Here is a 13311-nt window from a genome sequence, read left to right as displayed (position 1 = left end):
TACCATATGGACATGAAGATTGAAGATTGCTTATTGCTTTGACCAATTGATCTTGACCATAGTTTTGACTATCGGTTTTGGTTTTTGGACTTTTGCGCATTTTTGTAGTTGGTGTTAGCAGTTAGCGCCCTTTTTTCGAAATAACGCAAACTACAACTTATTGACAGATCGATAAAACAGTTAATTTTAAAGAATATTTATTATTTGTAGGCTCCGCCCAGCTGCCTGCCAATGTGTCCAGCTACCAACTTTCCAGCGGTTCACTTACTATATAGTTAAGTATACATACAATAATAGAAGTTATTAAAAAAATATGAATGATCCTAAGAAATTTGTGAAAAATACTCTTTTTAGTCCTTCAGTGACAGGGAGTACCTACGAGGACTTCACACAACATGCTATTTTGCTCCCTGCTATGGAAAAACCACCACCAAAACCTGTAGTAAATATTGTTCCTGTAAATAATTTGAGTACTAAAATTAAACTTTTTCAATTTAAATTAATTTTGCTATTTAGCTAGTTTTGTTTATTACTGTACTATGAGTAATAACAAGTTCCTGTGTGCCTTTTATGATTGCTCACTCAACTTGTCAAAGTTTTAATTTGAAAAGAAGAATCTTGAAACTTAGTATAACAATTCCTTGACTTAACAGGTGTTAAATCATTATTTCCATCAAAAGTAAAAGATTTGCAATTTATGGGTTCTTTGAGTTGCATAATCATCTCTTTCAGTATACCCTCAATCAATGCCATAGGAGATCATCATGCCATTATCATGCTAGAGCAATATTTGTTAGAGAAATTAAGGTCATTGTAGAAGAAGTGAATAAATACTCTATATTAGAGATATTGATATTATTAATCAAATAACAAAATTATATTATTTATTTTCCAAAGTAAGATTCATTAGTCCTTACACATAATTTTATTCAATGACAGAAATTTCTGTAAAATACAACAAAATGCAGCTACAAATAAATGTGGAAATGTAATTATCAGGGTAACATGGATAACAAAAAAGCATAATTATTACTGTTTATTCTAATAATCTAGTATATTAGTTATTTGTACTAATGAGTAGTCAATGCAAGTCTCTTAGACCAACATCTCATCTTTTGTTGAAGGGATAATTGGTTATATTTTTGTCATTTCAAAAATGACCTGTGGTATATAATAAAAATATCCCACATCTAAGTAGCAGGCATGGTTAATACAAGAGCTAAGTGGAATAATCTACATGAAAAAACGTTTTTTTTTTTTTGCTTCACCAAAATGTCGGAATTTTGTAGGTAAATTTTGATTAAAACTACCCTTTTTTGATAGGGTATGCATTATTATATGCGTATGACCACCAAAACGTGCCACCCCCTCTTTTTGTTTGTTGTTTTCATTTTACTTACCTTCCAACCTTTCAATATATCTTGGAAAACTGCCTATAATGCTCAACTCAGTGGTTTCAACTCTCAAATTAACATATGACCAATGAACCCTCTTACTTAGGTTGAGAGAATTATCATTTCTACCTTCTTTTGCCTTAAAATTAATCTAATTAAAGGGTAAATAATTTGTAATAAAATAAAAGCACCCAAGATTCTACAAATGTTATATCAAAGTAGTAAAATTTCTCCAAAAACATAAAACACATCGTCATTACGTACTGCTGCTACTTCTTCTAGCATTACTGGAACTGCGTAAACTATCAGAAAACTCCAGAACTAAAGTATCCCATAGATTCATCTGATTTTGCTCTGCTATGCTAGTTTGAATTAATTGTCAGATCCTCCTCCCTCTGTAAGACCGCAATTCGTATGACCTTCTAGACTTGCACTTTTTTATTAGCACAATAATAAGCACTACTAGTAAAATAATGAAAAGTATTACTCCAAGTACTATGGCAGCTATTACTCCGATGCTTGGAAGAGTTTCTGCAAATGAAAACTGTTAAAATACAGAAGTTGGCTGTACAGGAAATTTACGATAAGCATTAACACTGTAGCTTTTCTGATTGCCTTGTCGATCAACTGCTATTAGTTGTAAATCAGGATTGCAGCAGGGCTCACCTGCAATTGAATTTCCTGTAATTGAATTTTTAGTACCTACAGTGTATCCGTATGGGACGTATAAGCCTTTGGGGATTCTGTTTAGTCGCATTAAGCCTGCAGTAACAAAATCAATATTAACTGAAGTTTAAAAATTTAAACTAGTAAAGTTTGAAAAACTTGAGTCTACATCTCTAGCCACAACCTCTATTGTCCAAATGCCTTTATAACACTGGGAAAAAAGGACTTCTGTGCAGTCACTTTTTTAATGATATTCCAATTCCGGTGCAGTATCATCCATTATTAACCGCTTTTTACAATAAAACTGATTTCGTCTTGATAATTTCCTGAACGGGTTAGTATTGATAATATGACCATAGTGTGTCCCTGTGGCTCTAAATAGCTCCTAAGAACATGATGCATTTATTATTTATAATTACTAACAATTATAAGCTTACTGAAAGCTTGACAGTCTGTGTAAAATGGCTCTAGAATGAGTACATTGGTATGTAATATATTGAGCCGTTGTTCCATGGTTGGTGATTTCGAAATATATTTGGGCCCATGTTTGAGCATCTGTCGCAGTAAATAGTTTAGATCCCAGCCCAACTTCAATTGAAATTAACTGGAGAGGGTAAATGTCGCTTTTTCTAGAAAAGTAACTCAAACGTTGAAAGTAGTGACCTGTAAATGTATTTATAGTTTCGACACTAATTTCGCTTTTAAAATACAGACCTTTAACATCCTTTCCTTTAATTAAAGTATACAAAGGCTCTGCGAGTCGCGATTTACTTAATATATCAATGGCATTTTTATTTCCAATATCCGTTGTGTTATCTCTATTTTCAGTGACATAGTTTAGATGGCCGTTGTTGAATTTATAACTTATATTTTTCAACAATGTCTCGCCATTACTATCTAACAAGCTGACGTCGGTTATATGACTTATATCGCCGGTAACGCCTAATTTCAACATATTGTTACGATTTTCCCCGTGGGTTTACACAAAGTCAGTTTAACTCAACAATTAATAAATTTATTTACACTTTAAAACACTCCGTATAATAATTAACTCAGCTACTAAAAAAACACTACTACAATTCCACAATTATTTCACTATTTAAACTTTACCGCGTTCCCAAATTCACTACTCCTCCCGCGGTCGACACCGCGTCTTTTATATACGCAAACCACGTTCTAGAATGACCGCGAAACGCTTCGCGATTTGCCTCGAATATTAACGATTCTTCCAGGTGTGGCGCTTCCTAACTGTGGCCTACTTTAAAACGCGCCCGGCCAGACCCGGCGCTTCGATTCCATCCCGAATCGAGTATAGTAGGCCCAAACCGTAACACTGCCCCCCTCTTAAAGCTGATCGTCCCGATCCGCTTCATCTAATCCCTGGTATTTCTTGAGTCTGTCCAGATAGACAATTTTCATCTTGCTTTTGGGGCTGCGTTGGACTCTGTACACGACGTCGTTTAACCTTTTTACCACATTGTAAGGTCCCTCCCAAACAGGTGTTAATTTCGGTGATTTGCCTTTCTTCCTCTGAGGGTTAAACAACCAAACTTTATCATCCTTCTGGAACCCTCCCGAATTGGCCCTCAGATCATAACGAGCTTTCATCTTATCGCTAGCTAGATTCAAACTTTCCCTGATCAGATCATGGATGTTCAGTAATCTGTCTTGCAACTCGTCAACGTAGTTCTCAATGTTCGTGCTTTGGCCTGTTGGAGATCCGAACACCACATCACATGGAAGTCGAAGTTCTCGACCAAACAGAACTTTAGATGGTGACTGTCCCGTTGAGTTGTGGACTGCTGCTCTATAAGCCTTCTGATGCTGATCAACAACCTTCGAGAGATGTTGCTCTATGGTCTTATTAAATCTCTCGACCATTCCATCCGACTGAGAATGAAGCGGCGTTGTTCGGGGTCTTCCTAATGCCTAGCAGATCACAGAGCCTCTGAAAGAGCTTGGACTCAAGTTTCGTCCCTGATCAGAATGTAACTCCAACGGCACACCAAATCTACTGAAGGCATTTTCGACGAGAATATCAGCGACTGTTGCTGGCTTCTTGATTTGGAATCGCAAACCACCTCAGACCATTTGCTAAAGTAATCCATGGCAACAAGAATGTACTTGTTGCCTCTGTTGGTCTCAGGAAAAGGCCCAGCGACATCTATGGCTAAACGTTCGAACGGCAATCCTACGTTGTACTGCTTCATAGGTCCCCGGGATCTCGTCTGTGGTCCGTGGCTAGCTGCACAAATGGAACATTGTCGACACCATGATTTCACGTCTTGGCAGTAGTTCACCCAGTAAAAGCGTTGTCGGATTTTGTCCAAAGTCTTATTTACTCCCAAATGAGCACCAGTCTTTCCATTGTGCATTTCCTCCAGTACGTGGTCGACCCTTTCTCTGGGAACTACCAGCTGCTTCCTTATCTCTTTTCCATCGGCACTCTCCCAAGCTTTTTTTAGCAAGCCGCCTTCAACCACAAGCGAGTCCCACTGAGCCCAAAGTGCTTTGAACGTCAGGCCTTTGCTAGAGATTTCTTGCCATGTTGGTCTTGGCTCGCTTTGTTCCTTTCTCAACAACAATGGCCTATGTCGCTGTCTTCTAGTTGATCCTTCCTAATCTCATCGGGACTCCATTCATCATCGGTCTTCAGCTGAACCATTCTGATGGACACAACTTCTTCACGTTGTTCCGCTTTCTGGCAATGTTTGCATTCTTCGGCGCAAGGTCTTCTTGATAGAGCATCTGCGTTATTATGCAGCTTTCCGGGTCGATGCTTGATGTTTGAAATTATACTGCTGGAGTTTTTCAAGCCATCTTGCTACTTGCCCTTCCGGTTGTTTCATTCCGAGGAGCCACTTGAGTGCTGCATGGTCAGTCCTTATCAAAAATTTCTGTCCCGTACAAGTACTTGTGAAGTGGTCGACTGATTTTACTATTGCCAGTAGCTCTTTTCTCGTTACACAGTAGTTCCGTTCTGCTTTGGTAAGTTTCCTACTGAAGTATTCTATAAACATGTTCTTCTCCGTTTTGGATTTGAGACAATACAGCTCCAATACCAGAATTACTGGCATCTGTGTCTAAAATGAAACTTTCCTTTTGGTTGTGGATAACTGAGGATGGGACTGGAGCAAAGTGATGCCTTTAACCTTCTGAACGCCTGATCACATTGGGTATTCCAACAGTAGGGTGTTTTGTCCTCAGTAAGTTGATGTAGCGGAGCTGCGATGTTGGCAAATCCTTCCACAAACCGTCTGTAGTAGGTGGCAAGTCCTAGAAAGCTTCTGAGTTCGTGTTTATCCTTTGGTACTGGCCATTCTCTAATTGCTTGTATCTTCTTGTCGTCCGTCCTGAATTCCGTCGACCGACACCACATGCCCAAGAAATTCGACTTGCTTTTGGAAGAACCAACACTTTTTGGCGTTCAATCGAAGATGGGCACCACCTATTCTAGCAAATACTTCTTGCAAGTTGTTCAGATGTTCTTCAAAAGTTTTCCCCATCACCATGATATCGTCCAGATAAACCAAGCAAGTCTTCCAGTTAAGGCCACGAATCACAATTTCCCTTAGTCTTTCAAACGTAGCAGGAGCATTACAAAGTCCGAAGGGCATCACATTGAATTGGTACAGCCCATTTCCAGCAGAAAAAGCAAGTCTTCTCCTTATCTTGCTCCTCAATGCCAACTTGCCAGTACCCACTCTTCAAATCTAAAGTAGAAAACCAACAGGATCCTGCCAAAGTCGTCAGTGTGTCGTCGATACGGGGAAGTGGATAGCTGTCCTTTTTGGTCACGTCATTCAGTTTTCGGTAATCTACACAAAATCTGCTTGATCCATCTTTCTTAGTGACCAGAACAACAGGTGATGACCAAGGGCTGCAGGATTCTTCTATAACTCCGTCGTCAAGCATCCTGTCCACTAATTCCTGCACTTCCTGTTGTTTGGCTATTGGTAGTCTCCTAGGTGGTTGTCGAATCGGTTGTGCATTGCCGGTGTTTAATTCGGTGTTTTACAATGGTAGTTTTTTCCCATATTGTTCGGTGTTCCAAATATGCTAGCATGGTCCAAAATCAGTTTTCCGAGCCTTCTTCAGTTGTGGTGTTGACAGATGTTTCCAGGTCTTTTCAAGTTCATTTAAGAGCTTGTTTTCCCCCAACTGCTCCTCCTGTTCTGGTAAGCCATCGCAATTGGTTACTTTGACTACAGGCTCAAATACCGCAATGATTTCGCCTTTGTTGATTTTGACGTCGTCTGGAAAAATGTTTGCAACTCTAATTGGGACTCACTTCCTCATTTACAAGTTGATTTTCCAATAAGGCATCTTCCTGGTCGGTCCGGGTTTCGTACAAGTCCACACAGCTCCCAGAATTCTGCTCAAATGTCCAATGATTATTTGCTCGGAATTGCCGCTTATTTTTACTGTCCTGAGATGCCAAAACATTAATGGGTGACTCATAGCGGTGATTGGTTGACAGGATGAACTCTTTCACTTCCAAAACCTTAGGATATTTTGCTCGGGATCCAAAAGAAAATCCATGGTTGACGAATCAGGTCCATTCCCAGAATAAATTATCTTCGAATGTCTGCTACTAACACGGTGTGGTAAAACGAATCCTTCCAAGCAATCTTGACTGTTATTCTCCTAAAACTTTAGCCGATTCTCCAGTCACAGTGCGCAGGAGATACTTCTTCGTAAAGGCTTAATTTGACTTTTATCACACAAGGTTTGACCGGATTTAAAGATACTGCCGCACCGGTGTCCAAAGTAAAAGTAACGTTCATCGCATCCACCTTTCCATCTACGTTCAGGCTTCCCATTGATCTACCCAGGCTTCTGATGGAGATAATTCTGGGGGCTTTGTCTTCGCTAGTCAACATTCGCCCCGTAATGTTGACTAGTGGGAGTTTTCCTGGTCCCTTCTGGATGGTTGTACGTCCCTCGTTGGAGAGCGGGACGGTATCTTTACTCGACAATCTCGTTTAATGTGTCCCGTACGTCCGCATCGATAACACTCCACTCTCGTGATCGGGCGTGATCGTTCTAACTGTGTGGACTGACCATTTGCTGATGCTGTCATTTGTTGCACTAATTGGCCGACCATTGATTTAATTTCATTTATTGATGTAGCAACATGATCGGCTGGCGGTTCTCTCCCCTCTTGAATAGTCACGGCCCTGATCCTTGGCTTTAAGTCATTGCACGCAACTTCAACTTCCAGCGCTCGAACCAGTAATTCGCTGCTGTTGCTTCCCTTTGAACATATCAGCATTTTCTTTACTTCCAGATCTCGAATCCCATCTACAAACTAATATATCTTGGATTTCATCCGGGACGGCTGGGTAAGCCAGATGCACAAGGCGACGAATTTCGGCCTCAAACTCTTGTAAATTTTCACCAGTTTTCTGCAGTCTTGCCTTTAATTGTGTTTGATACACTCCTTTCCTATGCTGATCCCCATAACGTCGTTCTAATGCAGCTACTAATGCGTCATAGTTGCTTTGTTGGGCGATGGGCAGAGTCTGTAACAGCTCCAATGGAGGTCCTCGTAATGCCACCACCAGTGCTACAGCCATTTCCTCGTTACTCCATCGATTTGCATTTGCAGCGGCCTCAAATTGGAGTTGATACGTTGCCCAAGAAGTTTGACCATCGTATGTGGGAGGCTTGATCTTGTTGAGCCCGTTTCCGGTGAACACTGTAGAGCTGGCTCCTCTGCTGTCAATTTTGCTCTAAGTCGCGTAGCTTTATCTCAACATCATTCTGAATTTTATGAATGCCTCCCGAACATCAATCTGAACATCACACTCCATCTTTTTGAGACTATGGGTTACATACTCTTGGATTTCTGTTTTGGTGTCCGCTAGAACGTTCAATATTTCTACGTTACGCTCTCTATCTTCTGGACGCATTTCCATATCTTGTTGTCTCATTCTTTCTTGTTCTTCCTTGTCTTGTTGTCGAATCCTTTCTTGTTCTTCCTTGTCTTGTTGTCGAATTCTTTCTTCTTGTTGTCGAATCCTTCCTTGTTCTTCCTTGTCTTGTTGTCGAATCCTTTCTTGTTCCTCCATATTTGCACTTTGACGTCTTGTTATTGGCATAAAATAAATTTAACACACCACTGTTCCAAAAATCTCTAGTCCGGTTCTGAACACAAGTCTTTAACCCGAAGTTTAGTTCAAATTCACGTCGCACTAAAGTCTGATCGCACTTCTGACACCAATTGTTACGATTTTCCCCGTGGGTTTACACAAAGTCAGTTTAACTCAACAATTAATAAATTTATTTACACTTTAAAACACTCCGTACAATACTTAACTCAACTACTACAATTCCACAATTATTTCACTATTTAAACTTTACCGCGTTCCCAAATTCACTACTCCTCCCGCGGTCAACACCGCGTCTTTTAAATACGCAACGCGATTTGCCTCGAATATTATTCTTCCAGGTGTGGTGCTTCCTAACTGTGGCCTACTTTAATACGCGCCCGGCCAGATATTGCGGCGCTTCGATTCCATCCCGAATCGAGTAAGTAGGCCCAAACCGTAACAATATCCTTGTTTACTGAGTTATTCCCTAGAAAAATATTTTTTATTTCAAAATCTTTGCACTTTCTTTTATATACGCAGGGTACCAGTACAAGGTACATACTTTGTCCTTGACCGTGGAGGAAATGTTTGAAACCTATTTTTATGTTTTTCACTACGCGGATCTATTCAAGTATTCAGCCTAAATTGCGCAACAATGTTTCGTCTGACACATTTAGAGCATTTTGATCTCGCAAGTTAAAGTAGTAAACAAAGCATTAACGCAGATTGTGTCTTTATTTTGTATATAACCCAAAGACTAAGCGCAAAGAGCAATAAGGTCGAGAATCATCTCACCTCGTCTGAGTAAGGATCAAACGAGAACGGCTACCAAAACAATTAGCAACACTAGGTATGATATTTATTATAGCAATTGTCAAGCTCTCAGCCAAGAAAAGGCTGATTTGATTGCCGTTGGGCTGTCAAATAAAATAAATGTTTTGTGTTTTTGTGAAACCTGGGCAAGCAGGGATAGTGTAAGGTCAATTAATTTTGAAAATTTCAATTTAGTATCACATTACTGTCGATCCATTCAGAGGGGCGGTGGAATATCTGTATATTGTCATAAGGACATTTGCGCATCACCTCTCGATCTTTCGACCATGTGTATCGAGAGAGAATTTGAAATAAGCGGTATTCTCATTGATGACCTCGATGGTATCGTATCATGCGCTATACTGACCTGTTATCGATCTCCAGGAAGTAATTTTAAACTATTTTGTGATAAGATTATTTGTGTTTTAGATAGTTTATTTAAGCCACCGAAGCGAATGCAGATTTCCTTGGTTGGCGACTTTAACATAGACCAACATTACAGGGATTCGAACGATTACATAGCATTACGTGATATTTTAATTACTTACGGCATTTCGGGTAATTTTGTGAACGAGCCCACTAGAGGCAATAATACTTTGGACCACTTTTACACCAGTAGTACATTGGTTTCTCTGTCTGTTCAGGACAACAACTTTTCCGATCATAGATCTCTGAATGTCTGTATTGGGTGCTCTAACCCCAATAACAAGCGGCCGCAATCAATTATGAGGAGAGTCTTTTCTGACGCAAGCATGGCCGCATTTTCTGATGACTTATTCCGTGAAGACTGGATTTCGGTTTACCAAGAGACAACCGCGAAAATTGCTTTCGAAAATTTTTATAATCTATACTGTCACTATTTTGATGTACATTTTCCTTTAAAGCGTATAACTGTGCGACCTAAAAAAAATTCTTGGATAAACCCAAACGTAGTAGAGTCGGGTTTAAGGTTGAAAGATCTATTTAAACTCAAGACAAAATATCCCGCTCTCAATCAATTATAAAAACCAAAAAGTTAGAGCATGTAAGGTTGGTATCCCGCTCTAAGAAGCAGTTTTATCAATCTCGAATATCGTGTTCTGACAATCCCGTCAAAGAAGCATGGAGAGTTGTGACGAAAGTCACTAACAAATCTCCTTTACGTAAGAATATTGAACTTTCGATTGGCGGCTGCATGGTGAGTGATCCGATAGCGATAGCTGAGCAGTTCAATAAGTTTTTTAAGCAGGCTCCCGAATCAGTAATCAAAAATATTCGGTCGGGAGTTCAACAAAGCACCAATTCAAAAAATAACCTCTCCTCTACTATCTTTTTAAAACCAATAACAGAAGAAGAACTGTATGACATTGTTACAAATAAAATTAAAAACAAACGATCAACGGGATTTGACGACGTTTCCGGTTACATGACTCGGAAGACGTTTTATCCATTGCTACCAGTTTTAAAGTACCTCATTAATTTATCATTTACTGAAGGTTACTTTCCTTCAATCCTTAAAATAAATAAGGTCGTCCCTGTTTTTAAGAAGGGTGATGATAGCCTTAAGGATAATTACCGACCAATAGCCCTAACACCTGTTTTTTCAAAGATTCTAGAATACGCGTTCTTAAATAGATTAGAACATTTTTTTTCTTTTAACAATGTCCTGCTCCCTGAACAATTTGGCTTTAGAAAGGGCTGTTCTACTATGACAGCCGTTCAACACTTTTACGAAAAGCTTATACATTATTTGGAGCAGGGAAAGTGCACAGTGGGCGTTTTTTGCGATCTCAGTAAAGCTTTTGATTGCGTCGACATAAAGCTTTTACTCGCAAAGTTAGAGACGTACGGTGTTCGGGGACCAGCTTTGAACTGGTTGTCGGGTTTCTTGTTAAATAGGTATCAGTATGTGGTAGTGACCCACACCAACCCCGCAGGAGGAGTAAAATTGGAGCGTTCTTGTTTACTGCCAATAAATACGGGGGTACCGCAGGGTAGTGTATTGGGACCTTATTTGTTTCTTGCTTATGTCAATGACCTTATTTCGGAGATAGGCAGTAAGATGGATACAACACTTTTTGCTGACGATTCTTCGTTCATTGTGGCCGATAATGCAGATGATATAGAGCACAGGTGTGGCTCGGGTTTGGAAGCATTCAGAAGTTGGTGTTACAATAACTCTCTCTGTTTAACATTCAGAAAACCGTCTTTTTGAGATTTCATACTTATCAGAGTAAGAGTAATCCTGCTCTGTCTTTGAGAGTTGGAGATGAATTAGTTTCACATTCTAATACTACAAAATTTTTAGGGCTCATCTTTGATGACAAATTAAACTGGAAAGAACAGTGTGACGTCTTGTCGTCTAAACTCGGTAGTTTTTGTTTCCTTATCAGAAACCTAGATCTGTTTTGTCCGCTCGGCAAATTATAAATGTGTATCACGCTTATGTAGGTTTACGACTGCACTACGGAATTTGTTTTCGTTTTATTTTTTGGGGTGTGTCGCCGACTTCTGAGAGAGTGTTTATAGCACAAAAGAAAATTTTGCGATGCATTATGGGGGCGGGATATCGGACTTCATGCAGAGGGTGTTTCCGTAACCTGGGTATTCTGACACTCACGGGAATTTATATTTATGAAATTTGTAAATTTGTACATCAGAATAAAAATTGTTTCTCTGCCGGCGTGGACATGCACTGCTACTCTACAAGGGCTAGAATGGACCTTCGGCCTGCTAGATGTCGTTTGGAAATCAGTAAAGGCTCTCCTCACATCGCGGGCCTAAACATTTTTAACAGACTACCTATAAGTATAAAGTCTGAAATTAACTTCAGAAGATTTAAAATTGCGTTAAAGCGATACCTTATCGAGAGGGAATTTTATAGTATAGTTGAGTACTTTGGTGGATCTTAAATATGGAAAAGTCTGTTTAATTTGTTATTTTGTTGTCTGTCGAACTTTATTTTGTTAAGTGTGTTAAGTGTTCGTATCTGACTTGTGACGCATTCCAAACATATTTGTATGTCAAATGGAATAAAGGAGTTTTATTATTATAATTTTTTCCGATCATTAGTTTGTGTTTGTGATGATGTGCTTACTAGTCAAGGTTTTATCATTTATTTAATATTGATAGTTCATTAATAGTCGTTGCCCTGGTAATCAAAGTGTTCCCTCAGTGTCTGTGGTTATTTACATTGTAAGTTTTGTGCTTCCATTCACTTACTTACCTTTTTGATCATCAGGAAATCTTACTGTATCCAAGAACTTTTTAGACAAATAAGAGCCCGTAGCCTGTTGTAAAAATTATTAGGGCACAACCAAAGTATTGTTGTATTTAATTTATATTACACCCGGAGATGTAAGCTCCCCTCAGGGTTGCCAGAACAGTTTGAAGTGATGTCGCTATTACATGTTGTGAAAAGTCGCTACTTTGTCGCTACGGTCAATTGTCAAATTGCTGCTCTCAAAAACAATATTTTTTTCATAACCTGTTATAATAGAAAATATTAGGTCTCCTACCTGCTTCACAAGTCTTCGATGTTGATGGCAGAAATACTTTGGATATCGCTCATCGCACAATTTTTTGATATCCAAATCAAAAATGACCGAAGTTGAAGACAATCACAGAATCACGGCTGCTATTTGCATTACTTATTCTTATTTACATTTGGATTTAGTTGGGGGAACCGGGGAACGCGGGAAAGTATGAAGTATGGTTAAGTTCTTGTTAAAATATGTTGAGTTTAGCGGACAATTGACACTTGACAGAGACACAAGTCACCGTACGTCGTACGTGTACGTCAACGTCAGTTTGTTCTAATAGAATGTAAGAAATGGGAGGAAGCATCACTGCTGCTCATATACGTCGACCAACCTTTTATTATATTACGTTACGATGACATTTTATATCAGCAATATTATTGATATTTTATGATTATTTTACTTAATCAAAAAGTCGCTACATATCACCACTTTTTCGTAAATCGCCGCTACGATTTCAGACAATTAAAAAGTCGCTATTTTAGCGACAAGTCGCTACGATGGCAACCCTGGCTCCCCTTTGATGTAAAATGAGGCTGATAGTGATGTGAATGGCAGTACAGCAGAATCTATAGGAAATGTGAGGTCCGATTCATTTTGCAGGTTTTTTTCTAAAAAGGATCACAGACACGTTACTAGGTGTTGATGGCTTGATATTTGTAACTGTCAGAAGTTGGAGTTACACCAAGTCTCTTCCACCAGAATATTTTCTAATCGTTTTCAAGTATGTTTGGCTGTTATTTTCGTTCACTGTGTCAACCTGCAAAAAGTAATTTCATAATACCGTACAATTGGAAGATTTTTCTCCAATGTCTTATGTTTGGC

General features: G+C 39.2%; 1 long non-coding RNA gene across 1 annotated transcript; it reads right to left on the bottom strand.

Annotated features, from left to right (window-relative positions):
* Positions 1 to 2346: 2346 nt before the first annotated feature.
* LOC145739396 (uncharacterized) lies at positions 2347 to 3004 on the bottom strand. The gene is made up of 3 exons (XR_014181021.1): positions 2775 to 3004; positions 2498 to 2723; positions 2347 to 2445 (listed from the first exon to the last, which is right to left on the bottom strand). It is a non-coding gene; the product is annotated as an uncharacterized LOC145739396 (long non-coding RNA).
* Between the last annotated feature and the right edge of the window lie 10307 nt (positions 3005 to 13311).

Source organism: Ips typographus, unplaced genomic scaffold (assembly GCF_016097725.1).
Source record: "Ips typographus isolate SLU unplaced genomic scaffold, UJ_Ityp_2.0 IpsContig116, whole genome shotgun sequence".
Lineage (NCBI taxonomy): Eukaryota > Metazoa > Arthropoda > Insecta > Coleoptera > Curculionidae > Ips > Ips typographus.
This window is presented reverse-complemented; position numbering and strand designations above follow the sequence as displayed.